The sequence below is a fragment of the Lepidochelys kempii genome, chromosome 2 (assembly GCF_965140265.1).
Source record: "Lepidochelys kempii isolate rLepKem1 chromosome 2, rLepKem1.hap2, whole genome shotgun sequence".
In the NCBI taxonomy this organism is placed as follows: Eukaryota; Metazoa; Chordata; order Testudines; family Cheloniidae; genus Lepidochelys; species Lepidochelys kempii.
This window is the reverse complement of record NC_133257.1, coordinates 86,779,946-86,806,733: the sequence shown is the minus strand read 5'-3', so window position 1 is coordinate 86,806,733 and position 26,788 is coordinate 86,779,946. Positions and strand designations below refer to the sequence as shown.

The following is a 26,788-nucleotide window of genomic DNA, read 5'->3' as shown; positions in this document are numbered from 1 at the left end:
AATTATGGCATCAGCTGTGACCGTGAAGGCCCTGTGGCTATGGAATTCTGGCATTGTTGCTGATCTGCAGAACCTGGTGATTTACCTTTTGGTGGTGGTTTTTGCTTTCAGAAAAGACTCGCACAACTTTACATTTTTTTAAGGACTCTCAGGCTACTTTACATTCTTTGGGAGTTTGTACCCCAGCCACAAAGTGGTATCATTCTTCTGGATACAGTTTCAATCAGCCAACTTGTTCACCTCTAGCATCCTGCAAGCATCCATTTTGACTTGCATGTCCAAACAGAGTTTCAGTTGTGATTTTCTGCCATCTCTATTTACTCTGTTTTGGAGACACACTGTCTCACTTTTATAATGCTTTGGGATATGGTTACCACAGACAAATGGATCATAAGCTGATCTCACAGTACTTATGCCATTCAGTTATTGTCCATCCCCTTGCCTCTGCCAGCTCCCTATCCTGTCCCTCTTCGGGGACCCCCTCACACATCACTGCTTCTGTAACAGGCCCAGACTCTGTTTTCCAGGGGAGCTATAGGGGAGGTTCCTCTATAGCATTGGGGAAAGGGGTTTTAGTCCCAGTATTTCCTGGTCCTCAAATCCAAAGGAGGGATGAAACCTAGGGAAATACAACCTAGCTGGAGCTACTATAAGGTGGGTGCATATTTCCACATGACAATTCTCCTGAGCCATGGGAGACTTAAGATTTTTTTTTTTTTTGACAGGCCACCACTATCAATACACCATGCTTCACTTCGGCTTATCCTTGACATCTTGTTTTTTACAAAATGCATGACACTAGTGTCAGCATTCTTCCGAAAAAGAAGAATTCTTGTTTTCCTGAGCCTTGCTGATTTTGATTAGTGAGGAGAAAGTCCAGAGAACAAGTCCTCTCCCATGTCCAATTCACACTACTACTTTTCGGTCATCTGGGTCTCCTATTGAACAAAAGTTGCCATTAACACCAACTCAAATTCATGTTTATCGGGACCTTACTGCATTCTATGACTTAAAGAGCATTTTTTGCCAAGAATGATTTCAAGTAATTCGGCATCTGTCTGGCACTACAGCCTCAAGCTTCAACTATGATCTGTGTATGCCTAAAGTTACTGTACCATATAGCTGCAAGCATTTACATCATCCAGCATACAAGATTGCATCTTTGCCCTCTTCAAGCATGGCAGAGGTTGGTCTGTTGCCCAAGTTGTCATTCATTGGACATGCTTATCTGAGTGCCTCCAGAGATCCTGGACTACTTATGGTGGTGGACAGTTCAGAGCAATGTATGCCAGTGTGTTCCGTTTCCATGTCATCCTCCAACCAGGACTCTAATCACCAATGCTGCCTCAATAGTTTCACAATTTCACCTTAACCAAATGATTTACTTTTCAGTGTTCTTTCCTAAACCACACTCCAATGCGGACAAACAGTGCCGTCACTCACTGGATGTGAAATGATGCTTAGTGTTCTAGGAACTAAGCTTCCTAAGAACTAAGCATCACTTCATTGGTTTGTATCCTGTGAGTGATCAGGTGATCTCTGTACAAATGATTTCCAGATGGATAACTTCCTGTATTACATAAGGATATGACACATGCAACATATGCCTCCCTACATTGGGGGGGGAATCCCCAAGTGGTCTGTTAAAACACCTTTTTGCCTGTTTTATGCTACAGGAGTGATTGGAGAAAGGGGTCCAAGATCTGGTCCTGTATCTTTGGCAAAAGGCCAGTTCTTATTTCAGCTGTAAAACATTGAGTTTACAGATTTTCCAGCTTAAGCATGTCTGTGCTTAAACAACAAATATAACGTGAACCATCTGGTGTCTAAATGTGTTCTACTGAAATGTGTTGGGTACAGTGCCCATTTAAAAATAGTAAGTTGGTAGCTGTTATGGTGGTTCAGCGTGCTGAGCACTAAGTTAAATTGCACTAAAAGCTTGAATTTGTACAGTTCAAACTAAGCTTCAGATTTTGCCTCCTGACTCCATGGAGGGGGGAGAAAAAAACAAACCACAGCTCTCTGTCTGCAGCAGGGGGCTGGGGGGAGAATGTAGGGTAGATTGTTGCTCTGTAGCATAATTCCCACCTTTCCTTCCTCTCTCAGCCCACCCACTTCCCCAGAATTTGTGGAACCCCTTTGCTGGAGCATAGAATCCACACACAAAGAGAGAGTACAGTTAAGCCACTACCAGGGATAGGAGGAAAAGATTAATTCATTATTAACACTTGTTTGCATCTCGCTCCGCTCTCTGGGGTCTCTCCAAGAGGGCAAGGATTCAGGGACAATGGCAAGAAGGGTGTCCCTGACAGCATGGCTTCAAGAACCCAGTCATAGGAAAGCTGGAGTAGGAATAACCTCACAACTAGTGCAGATGCAAAGTGCCTCTGGAAGACCCACCCAAGTTCAATTTGGAGACCTAAAGCTCTGCTGCATCAGATGGTAGGAAGGCAAGTTATGCCATCACTCCCAAAGGAATAATGTCCACCAAATTCTGAGTTTTCATTGCCCCATGTGGGAGGCTTCCCTTGTACAACAAAGCTTAGTCTTGGCCTTTGTAATTGGTAGAGATGGTCAAAAAAATTGAAGTCGCAGTTAAAAAAAGAATTTTAAATGATTTTTTTCATAGTTTTGTCATTATTCAAACAATTCCATGTTAAGAGGAAATATTACAAATGTAAAATTATTTTCCCTGCTTCTTCACAAGATAACCCTTCACTCCCAAAAAGGGATCATGAGGCCCAAAATTTTCATTGGCATTGGGTCCTAAATTTTGTAAGCAAACACATTTCTTTGTTACTACTAATGTGTTTAAATTCATTAAAATGAAATGTTTATAAATCCAGTTTTCTCTTTGCTGTATGTCGTGCTTGCTTTTTGCATTTCTCCTTGCTTGAACAATTAATTAATGCAATCTGTTTCATTTTAAGCTACTTATCACTTCTGGGGATTGTTTGTTTATTTAGAAGCAACAGTTTCCACTGGAATTTCAAAACAAAAACATGGAAACCTATTAGACTTAAATTCATTAAGTTTGGGTTTTTGTAATCTAAATTTTGGATGAAATTTGAGTTCATGATGCCCATCTAAAATTTACTTGTAAGATGTAGTGTGTCCCCACTCCCCCCTTTTTAGAATGTGAGTAAAATTGAATTGATGTATGGAGCACAGTGCCCACAAAACAACTTACATAGGGACTATTGGCACAAATTATTTGAAGGGTCAAATTTATCACAGTCCAGAAGGGCTTGACGCCTCTTAAGACCTGTAGTGAGATGTTGCAGGAATCAGCTATTGTAGTGGATACTAGTAGAATAAATGGGCCTAATGCAAAATAAGGAAGTAGTATATGACTACTGAAAATTATCAGTCCATTAAAAGCATTGTTACAATAATATTATTTCCAACAATTGGTGATACTAAAAATAACTTGGTGGTAGTTCTGGAGCAGTTTAGGATTAATGGAGTTAATAAGTCACTCTACAAAGGTCTCTATTGGGGGTTTAGCTTGTTTACCTTGGTACAGAAAAGGCCATGAGGAAGGTAACATTTTGAAAGAGGCTAAATTTAGAAAATTGCATGCTAAATTGAAAATGAAGTAAAAACAAAATGGAAAATTTAAAAGAATGGTGTATTGTGGTTTATGTTCTGTATAAGAATTGTTCAGTATTGAAGTGCAAACTAATGAGACAAACACCAAATAATCAGTCTGTCCTGGGAAAAGGTAATATGGAAGATAATCTTGGGGAAAAAAAGTGGAACCATTTTCAAAATAAACAGTTTATGGCAGCAATTAACAAGAAAAGCAAAAGTTTTGGGAACTTGGAATGATTTTGGCAGAAGGAAATCACATTTGGAGCTTTCTGTGCAAATACTGGTCACCCTATTGTAGGACAGGAATTGCTGAGATGACAGTGCAGTAGACAACAGAACATCAGGTTGTTGAGGTTATGAAGAAAATGTAGTCTTGACTGACTTAGCCTCGGGGGGGAAAAAAGAGGGGTATTTCGGGTATGGACAACCTTGAAATAAAAGGGATGACCGGATGATAAAAATTGTTTGAGAGAACTGTTTCACTCTGTAACTTCAGTTCATGAGTGTGAACGAGTATATGAACCATCCAATCAGAATTTCTTTACAGTATAGGTGGCAGGAGTGTATATCAAATTGTTTAAATTAATAAAGATAGTCTATATCAGCTAATCAGAGAACTACTCTGTTTCGGGGGAGGTATGAAGGAAAAAAAATACTAATACATCAACTAACTAGATTATTGGCATCCACATACGAGCCTTAATTAGATCTGTTTTTCTTGCATTTGTGAAGGCACTCTCTGATGGTCTGAACACACAATCATGTTAGAATGGATTTTGCACCCTGTATGCTAGAAACATCATTGGATTGTAAAACATGCACACCGTTGATTCATTGTTTGAAAATGACACCTAATCAGTGGTCAGTTCCTTTCCCCTTTGTTTCTCAATTTCCTGATTCTAAAAACAAATATGTAATATCTTCACTTTAAGGATTGTTCAGAGCGACTGCTAACCCCTTGAGTCTATACCATCATGTAATACAACATTAGATGTATGCTGTCTAAGACTAATACCAGCAAATAGACACATTCTGTTCTACAGTGAAGAGAGTTAGACAACTTTATTACCAAAATTGGGCAAGATTGTTTGTTTGTTGCTAAAATTTATTTATTTTTGGAGTGCATCAGAGAAAGAGTTGTTGGGTTATAGCAGGTTGCCAGCATACTGCATTCTTACTGTGCTTGCAGAAAATTTGGGATAACAATGGAATGGTCTTGTTTTGTCTAAAATTCCTCATTGTGAACCACTCTTCTTCCTTTTTATAGCTGTTTAAATTATTATTTTTTTTAAAATTCATCCAATTTTTAGTTATTAATTTGGTAGGCATTTATTTGTCTGTTGTAATAGTTATAATTTCTTCTCTGGCTGGCCACTACCACCTCACATTGGAATCATATTACGGAATGTAATTTAAAAATTGCTAAGGCTAATAAAGAAGAGGTCAGCTGTAAGTGTTTTGTTGGCTCGATCCAATCTGTGTTCTTTGCATTCACTGTGGGTTTGTATCTAGCTCTTCAGTGCTGACAAGCGCCATTTAGCTTCATTTATTCATTATGGGAAAAACAATTTTAAGAAGTTAGTTACTAAGGCTACCTTCTGAAGAGGAAATAAATGAAATTTCCTCGTCCTAGAGATAAGTTGTATAACCTAATATAAATATCCAGAACAGCATGCTTAAGTCAAATTACCACTATTAAAAACATTAGAGGCTCATCATGTTTATGAAAAACAAGAATATCACCTTCTATCTATAATAGTTTGCAAGGCAAAGAAGCCAAAAATAGACTGTGCAGATAACTTCATATAGCAAGACACCTTGACCAACAGCAACTGTTTTTGTGCATAAAACAAGTACAGCTTGTAGCCATTTTTCTTTCTAAATAAGAATAATACATATGCTGTGATTACTGTGGGTTTCTTTTAGGTATCAGACTCAATCATGTTGGGTTGTGGAAAAACCTGTGGTTTTACTATTTTACGCAATCCAGCATAATTTAGTCTGATACTTTTATTTAAATAAGCATGACGTATGTCTGAACATTTTTTGATACTAGAAAAATTAGGACCTAATCTTTATTTGTGAATCAAAATTGTACTTCCCTTTGAATTTGTTAGAATAGTTATGAGACTAGTGAGGTACTTTATATGCCTATTAGCTTTACAATTTTCGTAGGCTTCCTATCTAGAAGCCTAGACAGAACATGAATTGGTGGAGTCAATGGTGATTGGAAAGAAGTGTAAGGTTAGCAGGAGGACTTGACTGTCGCTGGATGTTGAAGTGACCAGAGTGGGCACAGTTATGAACTACTGGAGACTTGCTAGAATCTACAAGGCCAGATTCTCAACTGGGTAAATCAAAGTAGGGACATTGACTTCAGTGGCGCTTGCTGGTTTATCCTTGCTGAGAATCTGGGTCAGAGATTTCTGGAAGGTGGGCAGGGAATCTGATAACACAATTCTGTATAAAGCTGGCTATGCTACTTTTTAGTTTTCAGTGTCTAATTCAGAATGAGATGGTTTCTCATAACCATGGTAAATCTGAAAACTGCTGGTCAATATGGCAAGTGTGAGTCAAAATTTAATTGAATCAAAAATATTTAAGCTTTTTTCACAAAATTCATTTAACTTTTTGGCCAGCTCTAGTGATCAGTAATTACCAAACATTAATGTATGAACTCTTGACTTACCGTGCCTGAAGTTGATGGAAATAGGATGTTGACAAAAAAGATGAAAACAGACCATTCTTTTAAAATAAAATGTAAATGTAAATATTTTCAAGAGTTAGTGAGATTTTTTAAAAAAGAAGACTGCTGTACATCAGTTTATTTGGATTCTTCACGAGTGAAAGTGCCATTGAATGAACTTTTGTGTGTTGACTAGAAAAGCAACATACTACTGATATTGATATTGCAAGTGAGGCATTTTAGATGCCATTGTCACCAGAACGTAGACTGGTGGTGATTTGTCTTGTTCTGGGCCTTCCATCAGATCTTCAGTATCAGCTTAATTCCAGAGCAGTCTCTTTGACTGCTGTAGGATTCTTTTATTGACTTTGAATGTTTAACTTACCGCAGGGAGGGAAATCAGTGGATTTTTTTTCTTCAGATTTCTGAAAATCACAACAGGTCTGAGATCCGATACACAGGAATTTCCTCTCAAAGAATGTGTGGGGTCCTAATAGTGTGCAACTCTATCAATACCTGATAGTGTGCAACTCTACGAAGGAGTTCTTCTGTGGGGGATCATTTAAAAAGGTCTTAATTTGAAGACTTGATTCAATAATGTCTTATTGTTGAAAACTTCTTCTCTCTTTAGTTACTTGATTAAAGGAAATGTTCTGGTAAATTCATTGACTGTGGCATATTAGAGCACTAATTTCAGGTGGAGCAGTAGATTTTTCACATACAATTTATTTCAAAATTTAATGTATTTCTAAATTGATAGTTTTCCTGATGTTATGACACACTTCCAACTGTTTGTTAAAGTGTTTAGCAGTAACATTTCTATTACAAAAATGCTATGTTGATTGAAACAAGCACACAAAACCCCTTCCTGTTATAGATCCAGGCTTTTCTGTGAAAAGTAATCATGTAAGGGGGCATACAGAAGGGAACGAAATCATGAGAGAAAGTAGAAGATAGAGACTCTTGTACAATTAAGGGTTAAATTAAGGCACCAAGCCTGTAAACAGTATGCACCTGCTTAACTTTGAGCATTGGAATATTCCCATTGAAACTGAAGGGACTATGCATTGCTTATAGCTAAGCAGATACATAACTTTTTGAATAATCAAGACCCAAAACCATCTCCTAAGAACCTGATTCTGAAACACTTTATCAACCTATAAAGTATATAAGAAGAAATGTTAAGCATTTTGATAAACTACATGCCAAACAAACTTAAAACTTAAGTTATAAAGCAGGTTATTACAGAATACTAATGCAGGATAAGTGTCTTCTTTTTAAAAAAAAAAAAACAAAAACCCATACTACCACAACTGGCTGCCTCATACTCGTAGTCTTGCAATTATTGATACTACATAGATCAATATTTCTAGTGGTGGGTCCCACAGGATTGGATCTTAGGCCTATGATATTTAAAAAAAAATTGTTAATGAAATGGCCTAAAGAAAACACAAAATTATAACTAATAGTTTGCAGATGACCCATCACTGGAAAATTTAAAATCAAGATTGGATGTTTTTCTAAAGACAGTTTTCAGACTAACAGCCGTGTTAGTCTGTATTCGCAAAAAGAAAAGGAGTACTTGTGGCACCTTAGAGACTAACCAATTTATTTGAGCATAAGCTTTCGTGAGTTGAGCTGTAGCTCACAAAAGCTTATGCTCAAATAAATTGGGTATTCTCTAAGGTGCCACAAGTACTCCTTTTTTTTTTCTAAAAAGATGTGCTCTAATTCAAATAGGAATTAATTAGGTAAGTCTTGTGGCATGTGTTTATACTGGAGATCAAACTAGATGATCATAATAGTCCCTTCTGGCCTCTTAAAAAAACAAACCTCGGAACTGATCCATATGGCACAAGTTCTTAAAATGGTTTGCTCATCCTTCAATATAGTGCAACGTGTATGACAGACTTTCCTTATGAGGCTCATCTCTTAAGAGCCTATCCCCTAGAATCCCATATGCACGGAGTACAGTTCTTCTCCACCTTTACTGGAAGACCACTTCAGTCAGTTAATAGCTTTTCCTTGAGTGGACTCTGAAGACAATTTTTACCATGTAACCTTTAGAAAAGATACTTTTCCAGTAATGAAATTTAATTTTACCCCTTTTTGCCAATATTGCAGACATGTGGGTTGTTTTGTCTTGTGGGAGATGGGAAATGTTGCATAGGAAGTTCAATATTTTAATTATACATTGTACTTTCTTAATTTATTGGAAGAGATTTGCATTTCACTTAAATTTAGTTGTGCCCTATTGTAGGGCAGAAATGAATTATCAGATGTTTGCTTTGTCATTATATTTCATCTTTAATATATTCTTTATAATCTCTCTCCAAATTTTAAATTATTAATAGAACATTGTATGCCCAAATCTCTGGAGTACAATATGGTGCAAATAGTTATTGCTGCTTATATGTAACAGATTAGATAAATTAATCATTAGTTCATGATGATGTGTGTGTTGCAACAATAATCACATTTTGACTGAGACCAAGAAATTTACTGCTGTACTGTATAAATGTCATGATTCATGTCAAAGCTTTTTTCTCATTAAGCATAACTCTCTCAACCTTCACTTACTCCTGCTATCCCAATTCCCTTTTTTTAATGTAAAGTAGATTTTTTGTAAGTACTCTTAAAGCATGGAGTAATGGCAGCACAATAGTAACCAATTTATTTTTATCACTGGTTAGTGATAGCATTAATATGCTACAATCTGTCTCTGGTGAAAATCCCCGATCAGGCTGACGTCCTTCACTACAAATTTGTTCTCTCCTTGTTCAGTTCTGCCGTGTTCCTCGCTAAACATCTTTCGGTTTAGTTGACTCCCATGTCCTCAATCCCAGCTGCCTGTAATTCACTCCTCAAACCCTCACATCATCCTGCCTCTACTTCTCTTCCAGCACAGGATCTCACTGTTTTCTTCCAAGAAAAAACTGGAAAAATATGATATGACCCTCCTCCTCTTGGTTTGCTTTCCTTTCCACCTTCCCCTCCTACAGCTCTCACTGCCTTTTCCCCATCACAGAAACACGACTTTCTCCTCTTCTCTTCCTTTGCCTTTGTGACCCCATCTCCTGATCTCCCTCATGCCCACTCTCAACACCATCCTTACTCTTCTCCTTAACTTCTTATTGTGCTCAGGTTCTTCCCCCTTCACAAGCACAACCATGCTTAAGTCTCTTCCATCTTTTTTTTTTAAAAACAGTCTTGACCCCACCTGCCACTCAAACATCTGCCTCATTTCCTTTCATCTCTAAGTTCACTGAATGCACTTATAACCACAGTCTGGCATTCCTGTTTTCCAGTTCCTGCCTCAGTCCTCCCTAATGCAGATTCTTCCCTTGCTCACCACTGAAACAGCTCTCAGAAAGGACCTCTTCCTAACCAAAGCTCAGAATTCCACCCTCCTCCTTCTTGACCCGTCAGCCACCTTTGACAATGCTGAGCCTTCTCCTGAAAATCTTGCCTTCCCTTGGGTTGGCTGTGACCTCTGTTTGTTCTCTTTCCACTTCTCTAACTGCATCATCAGTGCCTTCTGAGAAGGAGCCTCCTTGTCCTCCCCAACTTTCTGTTGGGGCTCTGTACTTGGTCCCCTTCCATTCTCTATGTGCTTTTATCTCTGGGTAGTCTCATCCACAGACAAATTCAACTACCATCTCTATGCTGTTGATTCACAGATGTCCCTCTCTAATGCAGACCAGTCTCTTTCTGATCAAGCTAAAAATCTTGGCCTGTCTGACATCTGTTTGTGGATGTCCAGCTGGCAGCTCAAGCTAAACATGGCTAAAAGCTCTTAATCCATCCCCCTGCGAATCCTACCTGCTACCTCATTTCTTGATCACTGTGGACAACACCACCATCCAGCCCTTACTGGATTTGGACTGCTTTCAAGGCTATATCTAAATCTTGCCAATTCTTTTATGCATAGCATCTCTAAGATATGGCTGTCACACTCTTTGGAGCTGCTCATGAGCATGAGTGCCAACCTCAGAGCAGACTGTCAAAAAGCAGGGCAAAACCCCCAGACTGACTGACTTGTATGTTCTGTAATTAGATTTTACCAACCTGGTAACAAGTGTGAACTCCTGAGACTGATATAGTGCTTTCCCATGGACGCACAGTCTCCTATCTTGCCACCCAGGCAAGCTGGACTATGTGATGGTCACTGTGACCAGGGTCCTAGTGGGAAGCCAGCTGTGGTCACTCAGTTAGGGTGAACTGCAAAGAATGGGGCAGACAATCCCCAAAAAGATGGTGGATATTCCAATACTTAAAATTACCAAGCCAGATTAAAACAGCTTCTTTACTACCTCACTGGTTACTCAAAAGTCCAAACAACACAGTTCCCTTAAAGTGATCCAGCCTCAGGCCTCCATCCAGGTACCTAAGTCAAATATGATGACTTCTGAAAATTTGATTTCATCTTATAAAAGAAAAGGTTCTACCAATCTCAAAGGATCGAACACATTACCTCCTGCTTCATGAATGTTTCAGAGCTTACCCAAATACACGCTACAGCCAATTCTTATTAACTAAACTAAAATTTATTAAACAAGAGTATGGTTAAAAGATCAATATACATACAGACATGAGTTCAATTCATTGAGGTTCAGATTCATAGCAGAGATGGTGAGCTTTGTAGTTGCAAAGAGTTCTTTCAGAAATAATTCATAGGTTATAGTCCAATGTCAAAATATCCTATTCAGGGCTTACCAGCATAACTGGGACCTCAGTCTTGTGAGTCAAACTTCCCCTGATGAAGCTTAAGCAGATCTGAGATGCTAGAATCAGGATCCAAAGATCTTTTATACAATTTCATGTCTTTTGACAAGTTGGGAGTTCAAAAGGTTATTAGCATGACTTTGAAGGAGGTCCATCACCGGAATTTAGCTATATAATTAACATAAGGCAATTTGCCTTGTTCCTCCGCTATTCAGTTTATTTGCTATATATTTCAAAGAGAGATGAATACAGAGAGATCCCACGTTTACAATTCATTTAAATGTTAGGATGTTTTTTTAAATCAGAATGATCAGAATACAACATATACAGGGACTATTGACTACATTGTCGACCCTACTCATACATCTGTAAATACACAAAACCACAAACATCCTCTCCCCACCAGTCTTTTGAGGGTTATTTATTTTGCAGGATGTTTAAACCTTTCTAGCCATGCGTCTGTCACTTTACACCAAAAATCATAAGATTCAGTTTATTCCCATTCCCAAAGGGACCAGTCACTTACACCAGGTCAGTTGTACTCTGATCTCAAACCAAAGACAACACCTGTAGCCAATCCCATAATAAACTAAAGATTTATTAACTAAGAAAAGAAATGAGCTATTTAGAAAATTAAAACGGGAAACATACAAACACAAATGAGTTAGTCTTAGATTTTTAAAAGATAATATAAGCTTCTATAATCAGCTCTCCTCTTATCCTTTAGGGCTGACCTATGCCAAGCAATATGGGGCTCTCTTGCTTATGTTTATGAATCTTTGCCCCCAGACTCCAGACAGCATAAATATCCAGTTTCTCCTTGTCAGGGATTATCTCCGTCACCCCAGAATTCATGTTGATGGGGCGAGTTCATGTGCAGGCCTTCCCTCCCTGTAGGGAGTGAGGAATGCAGTCAACAAGGTCTCTGTCCTTTTGAGGCTACCAATGACTCCTTTGCCCATCTTGTGTGCAGGACGAGCACTTTATCTTAATTAATGCTGCTTTTCCTGTTTGGGATGTTACACGACAGAAGTTTACAATGCAAACACTCGATATTTGTATTCCATAGTATAAAGTTATAAGTATATAAGCATCCTACAAGTATTCCATAAAGTCTAAACATATTCTTTCAACACTCATATCTGAGTAAGCGAGACTAATTTCCAGCGATGCATTTGTCAGTGTTCAGTGAAGCCCTGGGCCTTTGCATGAGCTGGCACCTGGTCTGTCAGCATCACAGTGCTTTTCCTATCAACCCACACATCTAATGCTTTCTCATCCAAGTTCTTGTCTCACATCTCGGTTATTGCAACATCTTTTTCACATGCAATCTTGCCCTGCTAAGCCATTCAGAATGCTGCTGCAAAAGTCATTATAAGGTCATCTTGTTTGTTCTGTTTGTATATCGCCTAGCACAATGAGGTCCTGGTTCAGGGTGCTTGGTGTTACAGTAATAGAAATAATAAATAATTATAGATTTCTAGGTCTAGAAGGGAATGATTGTTAGGTGGTCTTTGTGAGAAGTAACCAAATCTTAAGATCATATCTCAGGGTGAGGAGGTGGGGTTTTGCTCCCTAGAACAACATAAGGGGAACCTTTCTTCACAGGAGGGAATTTAAAAAAAAATCTGCTTTCTGTGTCATCTTCAATCCCCCAGGCCTCAGGGCGGATTGTCTGTGAATCCAAGGATCTCTGGGAAGGGCTGGTGGAGAGTTGATGAGAACTGGGTTTCCAAGTGTGAGGGGCTTCCATGGCTTTGGAGATTACCTTTCTTATCCAGCATAGTAGTATTTCCTGGGGTGTGTTATCTTTTCCTTAAAGTCCCTCTGTTTCAGGGATTCTCATTTAGCAGGCACCTGGGGTGAGAGCAGGAGTGGTCAGCAAACAGTTTGGAGGTGGCACCCATAGGTGCTGGAACTAGGAGTGCAGGGGGGGTGTGGTTTCCAGTTTGAGTGGCTTCCATTATATAAAGGTTTACAGTTTGGCTCAATGGCTCTCAGGATCCCCAGTATAAAAATTGTTCCAGCACCTCTGGTGGCACCAAAAGCCATAACTGTACTGGGGGAAAGAGCCTCTGCATATATGGCCCAGTCGTACGAAAAATTTCCCAGGATCCACACACATCCCTGGAGATCCAACTGATGTCTGGATAGGTCCTATGCCTGTTTCACAGATGTGTGAACCATTCTTCAACAGTAACCTTCCAGGAAGAACTCTGTGAGAGGTTCCTCATGGAGACTTCTCCTTTGGGTTTTATTGTGGGAGGAGTGAGTACACCCTCTGTTTTTATTTAGCCCTCACTTGAGGGCTATGTGGAAGAAAAGAGAAAGTCAAAAGCAGCTGCATGAGTGAGAGATAATCCACTCTCCCCCTGAATTTTAGAAAACTTTATAGGAAAGAAATGATTGCTGCTATTAAAATATGCTAGAATAACTTTAAATCAACATTGTTTTGGCTGTTGAAGCCATTTTTTATTTTATTTTATCACGCTCCTTTTTCATATTTTTCCATTTTTGTTTAATGAAGTCCCTTCTAGTGGACTGGTTAAAAATCCTACAATGTAGGAGCTGAACAATGTTATATCTGAAATGCTGTTAGTCATATGGATGCACTTTGTTTCACTTAATGGATATCTTGACAGATTTTTTTTATGAATCCTGGTTTTAGAGACTGCAAGCAAGCATATAAATATAAATTCTATATGTCTTTATAGCACAGTAAAGAAATACCATCAAAACAACTGTCACACTTGTGTGTGATAACTTGCTACTTAGTATAACAACAACTTAACAATTAACACCTTAGATCTGTTTGTCTGAAAATGATTGGCACATAATTCAAAAATAATTCTCTATTTGTTCAGTATGCTTCCTTTGTGCATTTAAAAGAAGTTTGGGTATCGTCAGTTTCACTGTTTTCAATTCTCTAGTACGTTTGTTCAGTTTCCCCGTTTGGGTGTCTTGGATTTTGTTATAACAAAGTACATTGTAGAATATGAAGGTACAGCATGGGAAACTGGAGATTGTCTATGATTGCTGGTTAAAGATATAGTGGCATTGTTTAATGTTTAAATTTCCTTCTTCCCACCTTACCCAGTCAACGTGATGCAAAATTCAGTAAAGGGATTAGAGAGGCTTTTCACTCCCTCCTTCCCCCCCCCCTCCTTCTGTCCCAGAAACTAAATAAAACACAATCCCCCTAAGCAAGAATTTTGGCAATTACCTAAGCAGAAGTATAATACTTCTGTTCTATTTGGCAGACATGAAATACAGTAACTGTTAAATCGACAGTAAACTGGGCAGTTACTTTTTAATGGTGTTGGACATCACTAAGGAATCAAGAAAAGAATGCTTTAGAAATGGCAAATAATTTCCAGTAGTGTGTTGTGTTACACAAGCTGTGAAGCTGTTTTAATTTAGAATGCTTTGCAGACATTATCGAGAATATCTGAAGTTTCACAAACTCAGTTCCTTATCTACAGGAGGTAGTTTCAAAATATATGAACTCCTTAGTATAAAATTTTGCTGTAAATATACAGTTAGTATACTCATTCAGTTTCCCCTGTTTGAGTGTTTCACAGTAGTGGTTAAAGTTTGCAGCTCTCCTTAGCTACCTTCCCCTCTTCCTGCACTAGTATTTTTCCTATGTGTATCCTTCTATGACAAGACCTGGGCTTACTGGTGGTGGTGTCTAGTAGTTAGGTTGCTGGACTTCCCACTTTGCCTGGTTACTGGTGCCTCTCACCAGTAACCATTCCAACACTGAGACAACACGCCTCAGGCCAGGTCACCAATTTGTTCAACCCCCTTCTGGGGTGACAGAGTTCAAAGAAATATATAAAGCCCCACATCCTTGCAGCAATGAAGGTCTTAAATCCATCTTCTGCCTTGGGGCTTTCGATATCTCTATCCTCTCCTTACTGCTGAGAGTGGGTTGTGGAAGGGAGGTTTATGCCCTCTCTGCAAATAGGGTAGCTGTTAAGGGAGCTTGGGCCCTCCTGCTTTAGTAGGCTCTGGCCCAGTGCCCTATCAGAAGCAACACTATCAGATGCCCTGGACTTTCTCGAGGTTGGGTCACTTCCTACCATTCATCTCTCCTCAAAGTCCAACGGAGGATAGCAAAAAAGAAAATAACTAAACCTTCAGCCCAGCTGGTAGTCACTTCCTGGCAGTGAAGGCTTCTGTAGTTCACTTGTTCAAGAGCTTTCAGGATAGGTCTCTCTTCCTATCCTATATGTCCCCTTCTGAGCAGTCTGGCTCCCTTTTTAAGTTCCTTCTCTACCTAGAGCAGGATCTGCAGGTGCGAGAGGTTGAAGTCAGCTGGGCCTGGGACTGCTTCTGAAGCCCTTCAGTTCCAATGTGGAGTTTATATACCCCATCTCACACTCCTTTAAAAATAGTGGTCCAAAATATTGAAGTCAGTGGAGCTGCACCTGTTTACACCAGCAGAGAATTTGGCTCAGTATTCATTTAATAGTTTATGTACTGATGAACTTGGAGAGTAACATTGCCTGGACAGGTAAAAATGGAACATTAAAGAATAATACAATAATTTGTATATCCCGCCACCAGGAATCTGTGGCCATATGCAGAGATATGTCATTGCAGAAGAGCAAACCAATGGCATCCATTGGTTCTATTCCATTGGCCTTCTTAGAAGATATGCTGTCAGAGTTGTTCACTCTTCTCCCTGGCTTCCTGCTTCTGTTGTGTTTAGTCAGCTTTGGCAATTAAGGGAGCAAGAATCCCAAATTTAATCTTGGATTTAGCACATGGCAACGCAGCACACAGCTGTTCGTATTATGTAGAGGAAACTGATTTTGCCTAATTATATTGAAACATACATTCTGATGAAGCCCCTTAGCTCTACTATGGGTTGAATTAAAAATTGTCATTTAGAATTGCCTCAAATTTGATTGGTGCTGCAGTTTGGTTTAACTGTTCCCTACAGGACAACTAATCAATCACTCTTTGACAGCTGGTTGGTTAAGGGCAAGATCTTCACATTATTGTAGCTTATGTGTAGAATTTCAAAAATACTGCTACAGTGACTGGTTAACAACGAACTCTTGGTGACTTCAAAAAAAAAAAAGTTGGGGACAAACTTTTTTCCCTTCTCCTTTCTGTTCCTCTAATCTACTAGGCACCTGCATTTTTCTTGTTCAGATTCTTACTCTTCTCCCTTCATCATATTAGTATGATCAGACATGAGTAAATTTTGTAATTGCTGGCTCCTTTGAATGGATTGGGATATTTCCTCCCTTTAGCTTTATTGCAGGATGGATAAAAATTATTTTTAAATGGATTTTTAATTTATAATAAATACAGGTTTATTTTTTTAAATATATCTATTTGAAGTTGACAACCATGTAAAGCCTAAACTTTCAATAATTAAAATAAAATTTAAATTAAATACAAATATAATAAACAGTACATGTTTGGTGCTAAGTTTTAAAGAACGTGAAACTATTTGACCAGTGAAAGTTGCTGGCCAAGCACTTGAAACCAGAGTTCCTTGAAGTGCTAAACTAGCTCTTGGCCGCAGTAGCCTCTTCTGCTTGTTCAGGGAGAATATGTTCTTTTTTCAGTTGATTTAACTAGTTCAGTTCAATGATTAATTCATTCAAAGTTAAGAAACTAAGGGAAACTGGAAGAGGAAAATAAGCTTTTCTGCTTTTTCAATCTGAGTAAATACCTAGGTGTGAGAGGGTGAGATCTACTAGTTCTACAATCTTGAACAACATGGTACCCAGAAATAATTAGTTCAGTGCAATAACTACGTTCTCTTTCTAGTAAATCAATTAGGTTTTTAAATGCAAAACATATTTTTGACAAACTTGTTTATGTATCCACATTTAAGAAAGCTTTCTGTAACTAATAAAAAAGCATTTTAAAATGCTGATTTTGTGCATTTAATTGAATTTGAATTTCCATCCGGGTAGAGCTTGATATAAATCACAAGTAAAAAATAATCATCTAGTAAATTAGAAATGTATAGTTTGCCATTTTCCAGCATAATAAAAATGTAAAAATTAAGAATTTGAATTAAACTATATAATTGCTTAAACAAATGTGTACAGATGTTGTGTATCCACCTACTTGCAAAAAGCACCACATTTAGTATAAAGACTATATTTGGTTGCAAATCAATATGTTTTAATGGTTATTGACCAATGAGAATTAACCTTTCTTTAGGAAAATAACTAAGTACAAATACAAAACATAATTAAAGTTGATTGATTAAATCAAGGTGTCCTGCTTACTGATTTCAGTCATGATAGACAGTTGGTGATTTAAATCAATTCACCCTGCTTTATTGTGTGCAGCAACATAAGAACGGCTGTACTTGGTCAGGCCAGTGGTCCATCTGACAGTGGCTAGTGCCAGATGCTTTAGAGGAAACAGACTAGGGCAATTATCAAGTGACCCAGTTTCTGGCAGTTAGAAGTTTAGGGACCCCTAGAGCATGGGTTTGCATTCTTGACCATCTTGGAAAATAACCGTTGATGGACTTAGCCACCACAAACTTATTTAATTCTCTTTTGAATCCAGTTCTCTAACTTCAAGGTCAGAAGGAACCATCATGATCATCTAGTCTGACCTCCTGCACATTGCAAGCCACAGAACTTCATCCATCCAGTCCTGTAATAGACTCCTACCCTCTGGCTGAGTTACTGAAGTCCTCAAATCATGATTTAAAGACTTCAAGTTACAGAGAATCCACCATTTTACACTTATTTAAACTGCAAGTGATCCATCCCTATGCTGCTGACAAAGGTGAAACTCTCCAGAGTTTCTGCCAACTTGACCTGGGAGAAAATTCCTTCCCAGCCCCAAATATAGTGATCCGTGTTAGACCCTGAGCATGTGGGCAAGACCCTCCTGTCAGACATCTGGGTAAGAATTCTTTCTAGTAACTCAGAACCCTCCCCATCTAGTGTCCCATCACCAGCCATTGGAGATATTTGCTGCTAGCATTTACAGATTGGCTACATGCTACTGTAGACAGTCTCATTATACCATCCCCTCCATAAACTTATCAAGCTCAGTCTTTAAGCCAGTTAGGGTTTTTTTGCCCCCACTGCTCCCTTTGGAAGACTGTTCCAGAACTTAACTCCTCTGATGGTTAGAAACCTTCACCTAATTTCAAGCCTAAACTTGTTGATGGCCAGTTTATATTCATTTGTTTGAGTCCACATTGGTGCTTAACTTGAACACCTCTCTCTCCCTGATATTTACATTTCAGATGTATTTATAGAGAGCAATCATATCTTCCCCTCAGCCTTCTTTTTATTAGGCTAAACAAGCAAAGCTCTTTGAGTCTTCTCTTTATAAGGTAGGTTTTCCATTCCTCGGATCATCCTAGTAGCCCTTCTTTGCACCTGTTCTAGTTTATCTTTCCTAAATATGGGAGACCAGAATTGCACACAACATTCCAGATGAGGTCTCACCAGTATCTTATATAATGGTACTAACATTTCCCTGTCTGTACTGGAAATACCTCACCTGATGCATCCTAGAACTGCGTTAGCCTTTTTCACAGCTGCATCACATTGATGGCTCATAGTCCTCCTGTGATTAGCCAATACACTCAGGTCTGTCTCTTCCAACTGATACATCCCCAACTTATCGCAGAAATTCTTGTCTAGTCTCTAAATGTCTGACTTTGCATTACTAAATTTCATCCCATTTGTACTGCTCCAGTATACAAGGTTGTCCAGATCTTCCTGTATGATATTCTGGTGGTCCTCCTGTATTGGCAGTACCTCCCAACTTTGTCATCAGCAAATTTTATTAGGACACTTGAACTTTTTGTGCCAAGGTCCGTAATAAAAATGTTAAATAAGATTGGTCCCAAGACTAACGCCTGAGGAACTCCACTGGTAACCTCCCTTCAGCCTAACAAGTCACTTTTCAGTATGACCCATTGTAGTCTCCCTTTTTTAACCAGTTTCTTATCCACCTTTTGGTTCTCATATTCATCCCCATCTTCTCTAATTTAACTAATAATTTCCCGTATGGAACTATATCAAAAGCCATATTGAAATCCAGTACATAAGATCTACTGCATTGCCTTTGTCTAAAAAAATCAGTTACCTTAAAGGAGATCAGGTTGGTCTGTCACAATCTATCTTTTGTAAAACTGTATTGTATTTTATCCCATTTACCACTAACCTCTGTCTTTGAACAAAATTTTGAAAGAAGTATTTAAAGACTTTGCATACAATTGAGGTCAGACTAACAGACCTGTAGTTTTCTGGATCACTTCTTTTTCCTTTCTTAAAAATAGGAACTATATTCACAATTCTCCAATCATAGAGTACGACCCCTGAGTTTACAGATTTATTAAAAATCTTTGCTGTTGAGCTTGCAATTTCATGTGCCAGTTCCTTTAATATTCTTGGATGGACTATTTTGAGGGGCCCGGATAATCTGTTCGAGTTTGATTTCTATCTCGGATGTAGTAATTTCTACATCCATAACCTCATTCCCATTAGCCACTCTGCAACTACCCGCTATTTATTAGCCTCGTTAAAAGCTGAGGCAAAGTATTTGTTTAGGTGTTGGGCCATGCCTAGATTATATTTAATCTCCATCCTCATCCTCTTTCCTTGTTTTCTTTTTATTTATATGGCTATAGAACCTTTTACTACTGGCTTTAATTCCCTTTACAAGGTCCATCTCTGCTTAGCTTTTGGCAATTCTCACTTTATCCCTATGCTTTTTGACCTCCAAGAGAGCTTTCCTTGCTGCTCCATACCATCCTCCATCCCTTGTAGGCTTTCTGCTTTCTCTTAATCACTTGTTTGAGATGCTTGCTCTTCCATCTTGGTCTGCAAACCTTTCCTATGAATTTTTCCATTTGCTTGGGATGCAGGCTTCAGCTAGTTTCTGCAACTTTGACTTAAAGTAATTCCAAGCCTCCTCCAAATTCAAATCCTTGAGTTCTTCATTCCAGTCCACTTAGCTAATTTTTTTAAGTTTGCCCTGTTGAAATCAAGGACCCTAGTTGAAGATCTATTTTTGTTTATCCTTCCATTTAGTTTAGTTGTGGTAGTGCCGAATAGCCCCAGTCATGGACCAGGACCCTGTCCTGCTCGGTGCTGTACAAACATGGTGTGCTTGGCTATATTTGGAAATTCAGCGCTTGCAAGGGGAAAGACCACTCTCCTGTAGGAGAGCAGAACACCGATTATAAGTAGTTTCCTTGGCTGTTGATGGTAACTGTAGCTGGAATAGTGTGGTATTTTTTTGTTTTGTTCTCCACCCCTCCTCCCAGTAGTTGATGGGATTCTTTCCTTATGACACTTTGACCAAATATTCTAGCTACCTAAATCGCTCCTTTTCTTAAGCAGTGCAGATGTGCCTTTCCCTACCTTGTCTCGTTTGCTGAGGCACAGACCATTTCTAGTAGGAAGTGGACATAATTATTCTGCTTTATAAGTGTACAAGTAGAAATACCCATCCCAAGACCTGAATTAAACTCAGAATTCAATTAATCAGTGTCACAATACAACACCTTTATATCAATATCACATAATACTGGATAAGAGGAAAAACATACATCTGTAAAAAGTGAAGTCTTTGCTATTTATTTATTTCCACACCCAGAGAAAACATTACTTTTAGTATTGGGGGACTGAAAGGGTGCTGAGATCCTAGTTCCTAGAACCAGATCCTAGTTCTTTTGAAATGTATTTTGTCATACCTCTGCCACACAGCAATGGGAGTCTTTGGAGGAATTCTAGCTGACCCAGGCAGAATTCCCCAGGGTTCTAGGGGAGCACATACTGGAGCAAAACCTCTGACACCCTTTGAAAGCATGTGTGCTTGAGGGCAGTTCTGGTGGGAAAGTTGAAGGGGGTAGGACATGGCTTCATCCTGTCCGCCACGTCTATCTTGGTACATGCATCCTCTTTACCCTTTCCTCATCCTCACACATCCCAGTTAGGCACTATGCAATGCCAGCCACTAACACAGATATATGCTAGCAAGAAACTGCACTTAATAATCGGGAAGCTGCATTCCGAACCACCTTCTGTTCCTGCCTGGCCTTAAGGTGTGACTCCATTTAGAATGCATTGCAGTAATCTCATTTTGAGATGTTACCAAACTAATCTAATTTACTGCATCTGAAATAACCGGTTGCACTCTTCCCAATTGTAGATGGAAACCATTATTATATATGAGAAAATATATGGAATGATACTGGTTGATATTAGGCAAACTTGATAGGCTACATTGACACCTTTCTATGGGACATTCATTTGTTTTTAAGGTTTCTCTTGTACAGGTGCCATTATTTGAAACCATGGAATCTTTTATAGAGCACAGTCTAATTGTATCATGTTTAAGGTTTCAAATCTAAATATTTAATGTTGTGGAAGACTAAACTATAGGTTCCAGATGTGATCTAATTCTGTGTGGAAAAGGGATTTAAAGCCAATGATCCCTTACTAGCTGTGAGTCAACCAACCCATCTCTTTTATGTTCTTTTGTTATCTTGGTGAGGAATTTCAGAATTTACTTCCAACTTGATTTGCTTTCTGTTCTTTTTCACTTTTGCTGGCAGCTTTCCTGGGCTGTGTATCAAATTGTACCTCTCTGAGGTTCCTCAACAATTTTATGCATAAAACTGCTTGATTGTGACATCCCCTGGGGCTCTGAGTTTTTTGACTTGAGAGAATGTGCTTGTGCTCTGTGAATACGGAGCCACTGAGGAAACTCTGGCTGAGATGTCTAGAGGCCTTTGATTTAGTTTAAAAATGGATTGCTTAGAAAGTCATTAGTCTGTCTCTGCTCTTGCTACCCTTTGTACAACCTTTCACTGTCATTTGCTTTCGAAATTGGAATGATGAGGCAATCTTGAGACAATCAAATTGTGACCCTCTTATCCAACCCAGTTACAACAAACATAGTTGAACTGCATGCAACCAGCAGCTTTTTTCAGAATACAACCATGTGTGTCAGCCATTTTCCACATCTACCTTACTGTCTGTCTGTCTGGTGTATTCTGAGAAAACTGGGCAGGTATTTGATACCTGCATGACATGCACACAAAGCAGCACTGGCAGGACATGGGGCAGTGTACTCTGGGATTTCACAAAGAACTTAGAGGAAGGAGGATTGCCATACTAGATATACAGCCATAGTTCAGGGGTTTTGTCTAAAGAGCAAAATAAGTGTTATGATCTGATTACAGGAAGATAACCATATGACAGGCTGGGTCACTAGCAACTAATATTGTGTGCTGTGAGTACCATGTTTAGAGCCAACCATGTGTCTCGATGGTTACAAATTTAATTAAAAGTGTAGACACAGCCTAAAATGATTGTTAGCATCACAGCATCAGAACCTAGCAGCAGTACATGTAGACAAAAATGATAGACCTACCACTCTAATTTTTATTTTAGAAAAGATGGAGTTTCTAGTAGTAGAAGATGGGATGTAGCTTTGTTTGTTCAAAATGATGAAACTGAAATCTCAAATACAGGTCAAGTAAATTTAAAAAACTATTTTTTTAATTTCCACTTGCTATCTCTTCCTCTGCCTTCATGCTTAATACTTGTTTAGCTGTTTTAGACAAGTAATTCAAATTGATTCAGTAGCCCATAAATGTTAGAGATGTGTTGCCAAATTTTACAAAGATACTCCCTCAAAAAACTAAACAACAAACCCTCATCAACTCTATACTCTCTCTTCTTGCAGCAAAAATATCTCTTAATTCCACACACAGCCATGTCCACAGATATATCCATTAGTCGTCCTATTTCCATACTTAGCCCAGTACTTCCTGACCCACATTACTTTTCTCTTCCCAGTGTGACTCCCTTACATGGCAGCTGTTCCTCACAGCAGGAGTGGTGTTGGAAGGAGAATGTCCTGAATCTTGTGGTGGCAGGCAGGTTATCCCGAGACCTTTGCAACTATCACTGCAAATCAGAGGCCCTAGGATGACGTACCTGTCACCACTTGTTTTACATAACACTTATTTTGCTCTCCATGCCTGAATGTTGGTGCGTTCTGTTGATGCCTTCTGTTTTGCTCTCCATGCCTTCTGTTAGCAGGTTGCGTTGTTAGTTTGGAAACATGTAGCCTTGAGGTGGACAGCCTTCCCTTGATGAAAGGAATGGGAAGATTGGATGGGGAGTAGGAAAGAGTGGAGGAGGGGGGATCCAGGTTTTTTCCTGATGCCACCTATTCAGACTTCAAGCTTGGGCTGGGCCAACAGGCACTGGAAAGGAGAGGAGCAGACTGCATGACCTCTCACTCAGTCTAACATCAGCAGCTTGACTCCACGTCTCCCCTTCTCCTCCTCTGAATAGGGTGTGGGAACTACATGGCAAATCCCCAGAGCAAAGCTTAGATACAGTGGTGAAGGATACACATGCAGAGTTCCTTTTGCATTAGTGGTCATGATCATGAAAATGGTGGCAGCATGGCAGCTCCCCTTGTGAGCGGCAGCCAGCTCAAGCCCAGACTCGGAGAGAGCTTAACAATTTTTAACAAGCAGGATCAGCAGTCACAGTTCTGAATGGGCCTGCCAAATGACATAATCCCTAGACATTTCCCTCTCTAAACGTAACCGATTCCTGTCCATAGTTATTACATTGCTATGCAAAGGGCTGACTAAATGATTTTTGAGGAGAGTTAGCAAGATCCTTGGAATGCACTCCAAATTTAAGTGACTGATTGTAGATGGCACTGGTAGCACTGCCCATTATTAAGGTTGCCTGATGCTCCCCATTAGAAGACCCTGTTTTCTGTTCCTTATATATTTACCAGATTTTAACCATTTGGGATAAAATTTTCTCTGTTGGGTATCTGTTACATGCTGATTTATTCTAGAAAGTTTCAGCCAAAATGTTCCAGCCATTTCTGAGAACAAGGCAAGGGGAAAATAGCGTTTTGCCAATTTTTAATTTTTCTTTGAAAAGCTCTCCTATCCCCATGTTTGGGAGCAGAGACTTGAAATTTGGCAGAGTGGTTGGTGTTTGTGTGAGAGAAGTGCCATTTGTCCATGTGAATTTGGCCAAGTTATTAGTCTTTTTTTTTTTTTTTTAAATCAGGTTTGCATATGTTTATCCTGAGGCTTCTTCAATTTTAACTGCTAAAATCTCGAAAGATTGTGTCCTTGCTGCCCCCTCTGCTGGCACCCATGCAGTATGGAGGAGGAAGCTATAGGACTGGAATGCAGAGGAAACAAAAGCCAGACATGAGAAGGGAAAGGAACAAGGCAGATTGACTTAAGTCAAAGTGATTTTTAAATCAGATTTTAACTGTGACTTAAATAATTGATTTTAATCGTGTTTTTCATTTGTATTTTTTAGTTATTTTCCAAAAGAGAGCTTGATTCTGATTGGTAACTATAACATGCTGATTTAAATGTGAAATTTGATGCTTCCATTTGCTGACCATGAGGATACACGTTTATTTAAGCAACTGTATAGCTTAACATTTATTCAATTCTTATATTTTGCATATCTTTTTATTTTAGAAAATAGTGAATAATGTATTTCTTATTTACTAAATTGTTTTGTTGTGATTTATGTCAAGCTCTACTTGAATGGAAGTTCAAAATCAATAACATTGCACAAAAACAGCATTTTAATTTTTTATGAAATAACTACCTTAAATATGCTGAAAACATATGAAAGTGTATCAAAACTTGTTTTCCATTTATAACTGATTTATTAAAGGAAGAAGCATTATATGTAGTTAGTGAGCTGAATTTATTTTTTCTAGTCAAAATGGCCTTCAATAATTTAGAACTCATAGATGTCATCCTCTCACACCTAGGTTGAATTCATAGATTGGAATATGAAAACAAGTTGGTTTTTTTTGCCTTTTTCAGCTTCCACTTGGTTTCTTAACTTTGAACACACTAGTCATTAAACTGAACTAGTTGAATAAACTGAAATGCGGGGTGGGGGGGGGGAAGGCTACTGCTGTCAAAAGCTGGTTTAGTACTTCAACAAACTCCGGTTCCAGTGACATCCACCAGTCCAGTGATTCCACTCTCTTTTGAAACTTGGCAGCAAATGTGTATTGCTTGACATTTTTTGTATTTAATGTAAATTGTTTTAATCGATTATGATAAATTTAGGCCTTTGCGTAAATTGTCAATTGAAAATTAAATTTCAATATTTTTAAAAGGCAAAAAACTAAACTTTTAGTTAAGGTAAATTTAAAAAAATCCAATTATGTTTGGGGTTTTGTTTTGTTTAGATCATTGATTGTTATCTTTCCTGGAAAGGAACAGATTGGGACAAGAGTCTGATGAGATTAGGACTCTAGGGGGAAGAGAAACTGTGTCTGGGAGTTGGAGGATGAGACAGAGGTGGGCTGGCCCTAGGAGCCAGAGTGAGAGGGCAGGCTGGGACCAGTTTGGTGGGGAGGCTGAGGCTGGGAGCTGGGAGGGAAGTGGGGACTGGTTGGGCAAGGAGACAAGGACTGAGAGCTGTGTGTGGGAGGGGAGGAGAGGAGGGAACATGGGTATTGTTTGCCAGTTAGCTGGTGTGTGAAATCACTGAAATTAGATGTGGTGCAAGGGTATCAGGTTTCAGAGGGGTAGCTATGTTAGTCTGTATCAGTAAAAACGAGGAGTTCTTGTGGCACCTTAGAGACTCACAAATTTATTTGGGCATAAGCTTTTGTGGGCTATAACCCACTTTATCAGATGCATGGAGTGGAAAATATAGTAAGTAGGTATAAATATACAACATATGAAAAAATGGGAGTTCCCCTACCAAGTGTGTGTGGTGGTGGGGGGGTGTCACACCTTTTTGTCAACTGCTGGGAATGGGCCACATCCACCTTGATTGAATTGGCCTCATTAGCACTGACCACCAACTTGGTAAGGCAACTCCCATCTTATTTCTTCTTACAGATTGGACCCGCATCTCAGTCTGGACTCACCCCTGCCTTTCCCTTCAGGTTAGTGCCTTTCTCCCTTCAGGTTCTTTCAGCACTCCTTCTTGGGTAGGCAAAAGAGGAGAGTCCCATTTGCCTTCCTCCCCACCCTTAAATAAGATTTACATAAGGTGGGAATCCTTTGTTTCCTAAACATGACCCCCTCCCCTTTCCCTTTTAGTGGAAAGATACAAGAAGTCCAAGATAATATTTAGTATCAAGTGACAAGACCACCTGACCTAGTAGAGTTAGTTATATCCCAGGACGCCTTCCAGGAGGGGGAGAGATTAGTATCTTCACAGTCATCTTGTCAGGTTTCAGAGTGGCAGCCGTGTTAGTCTGTATCCACAAAAAGTCTCTAAGGTGCCACAAGTCCTCCTTTTCTAACACATTTATTTGAGCATAAGCTTTTGTGAGCTACAGCTCACTTCATCTAAGCTGCTACTAGACCTCTTGAGGTCCCTTCCAGTTGTATGATTCTTTGAAAAGTAGCACTAGAAACCAAAACTCCTTTGTCTCATTAGTAACAGCCTTGAACCCTGCTGCATACCACTATAAACTTTAAATTGTGCCCCCTTACTATCAGCAGGTACTAGTCTCCTATGGTTTCCAGCTATCTACTCCACAAAGGGGGTTAATTACTCTTTCCATTTAAAAATAAGTGCGTTTAGCACACCCATGGGCATTACCTTCCTCTGTGATAGATGGTGGCCACTAACACCTTCCAGCATAAAGTCAGCATGGTGAAATATTGTCCTTCAGTGGTTGCGGTGCAAATAGCAACTTTGCTGGTTTGACTACAGCATGCATTAACTCAGGACGTGGCCATGGAGGTGGTAATGTCATCTGGTTCCCTCTCTGCATCTTTTT

The 26,788-nt window shown here is 39.1% G+C and overlaps 1 protein-coding gene across 2 annotated transcripts in view; it reads left to right on the top strand.

Moving 5' to 3' along the window:
* EPB41L3 (erythrocyte membrane protein band 4.1 like 3) overlaps window positions 1–26,788 on the top strand; it is a 198,123-nt gene that overhangs the window by 23,521 nt on the left and 147,814 nt on the right. The window contains exon 2 of one of the 2 annotated variants that reach the window (XM_073331503.1): window positions 25,914–25,942. The exons of the other annotated variant lie outside the window; for it this stretch is intronic. The gene's annotated coding sequence lies outside the window, so the exon portion shown is untranslated. The remainder of the gene's footprint in view (window positions 1–25,913; window positions 25,943–26,788) is intronic. 2 annotated transcript variants of the gene reach the window in all.